At 24.4% G+C, this 2,500-nt stretch overlaps 1 protein-coding gene across 1 annotated transcript in view; it reads right to left on the bottom strand.

Moving 5' to 3' along the window:
- LOC119583052 (rho GTPase-activating protein 190-like) overlaps nt 1-2,500 on the bottom strand; it is a 175,780-nt gene that overhangs the window by 69,880 nt on the left and 103,400 nt on the right.

The raw sequence follows: 2,500 nt of genomic DNA on the forward strand, positions 1-2,500 counted from the left end.
ATACTTTACATAATACATACATACATAATAAATAAAAATTTATATATATATATATTATAATAAATATACATCATATAATATTATATATATATTAATTATTATAATCTTTATATATATAAATATATATATATATATAATAATATATAATACAAACATGTTACATATATGTGTTATATATGTAAATGTAGAACATTATATATATATATATAATATTATTAATTTTAAATATTAATTATATATATATATTATTATTATATATATATATATAATGATTATCTTACATCTCATTATCATATTTTACTTTATCATAATTTTGTTATTGTTATTTTATTATTTTTTATAATTTTTAAATGTTTTTTATCATTTTTTTACTTTTATACTATATGTGATAATGTAATGAAAAATAACAAATAACAACAATAATACCAAACAATAATAATAATGAGTGATAATGATGATAATGATAATAATAAAAATAATGATAACAACAACAATAATTATAACAATAACAAAGTCCACAACAACAACAACAACAATAATAATTATTATTATTATCATTAACAGTATTCTTATAATAATTATTCTTATAATAATAATAAACTAATAATAAAAACAATCACCCTAAAAACAATAACATTTCTATTACTACTACTACTACTACTACTACTACTACTATAAAATAATAATAATAATAATAATAATAATAATAATAATAATGACAGTACCAATAACTAAAAAACAATAATACAAACAATAATAATAACAACCACAACACTAATACTAATAATGGTACTAATACTACTGCTATTACTTCTACCATTACTATTACTATTTCTACTACTATTACTATTTCTACTACTTTACTAATACTACTATTTTTGCTTTCTTACTTTTAAAATTATACTATACTACTACTATTACTATACTATACTACTACTATAATACTACTATACTAAACACGTGTGTGTGCTACTCTACACTACTTTCTAAACGTACTATGATGGTGTAACACTACTACTACTACACTTCTATTCTTTTCTACTACTACTTATACTACTTCTACTATATACATATACTGCACTATATACTATGCTACTATAAATGCTATGCTACTGCTACTCTACGCATATACTGTACTACACTGCTATACTACTGTACTCTACTGCATTACTAAGATTAATAAGCCCTTTTCTACTAGCTATTCATATGCTATTTCTATATGTATTACTACTGTGTACTCTACTGGTATACTATTACTAAAACAATAATACTATTTAATAATATAAACTATATATATACTATTATACTATTATATACTATTATACTATGTATACTATATATATATATAAAATGTAGTGTGTTGTATGTAAGCTGCGTTATTGTATGTAGTGTGTGTGTGTGTGTGTGTGTGTGTGTGTGTGTGTGTGTGTGTGTGTGTGTGTGTGTGTGTGTACATGTGTTTGTTGTGTGTCGTGTCGTGTGTGTGTGTGTGTTGTGTGTACGTGTGTGTGTGTGTGTGTGTGTGTGTGTGTGTGTGTGTGTGTGTGTGTGTGTGTGTGTGTGTGTGTGTGTGTGTGTGTGTGTGTGTGTACGTGTGTGTGTGTGTGTTTGTGTACGTGTGTATGTGTATGTGTGTATGTGTGTATGTATGAATGTATGTATGTATGTATGTATGCATGTATGTATGTATTATTCATATATGTATGGACATATTTGATATGTGTATATGTGTATGTGTATGTGTATGTGTATATATATGTATATATATATATATACATATGTATACATACACATCTTCTTCTTTTAACGGTAGGTTCATGTCTGAGCCGCCGTGGTCACAGCATGATACTTAATTGTAGTTTTCATGTTTGTGATGCTCTTGGAGTGAGTACGTGGTAGGGTCCCCAGTTCCTTTCCACGGAGATATGTGTATGTGTATATACATACATACATAGATACATACATACATACATACATACATATTATATTATTATATATATTATTATATTATATATGTATATATGTATATATATATATTATATATGTATATATGTATATATGTATTATAATATATAATATATATATATATATATATATATATATATATATATATATATATATATATATATATATATATATAAATCTTTTGACGCTTGGGCATTTTTGAAATTAGCTTGCACAAAATTATTTGTATTATATCTTATTTTGTTGCTTATCAGAGGTAAGTTTATTTCTTTCACCTTTTTCCAATTTTTTTCCTTTGTTCTAAGCAAAAAGAACATATGAAATAAAACAGGCCATTCAATGCGTTCCGAAAAATAATTCCTCTCGAAATTCCAAAGAAAAAGAAAAAAAGAAAGAAAGAGAAAGAAAAAGATTTCACAGATTTCCTTCACAAGCTTTCAAAATCTCCTAAAGGAAACAATAAATGGGTGCAAGTGTGAAAATACTTAAAATGCTCAAAAAATGGGAAAAAATGCCCATAACAAGGCTGGCCATT

The sequence above is a fragment of the Penaeus monodon genome, chromosome 16 (genome assembly GCF_015228065.2).
Source record: "Penaeus monodon isolate SGIC_2016 chromosome 16, NSTDA_Pmon_1, whole genome shotgun sequence".
Classification (NCBI taxonomy): domain Eukaryota; kingdom Metazoa; phylum Arthropoda; class Malacostraca; order Decapoda; family Penaeidae; genus Penaeus; species Penaeus monodon.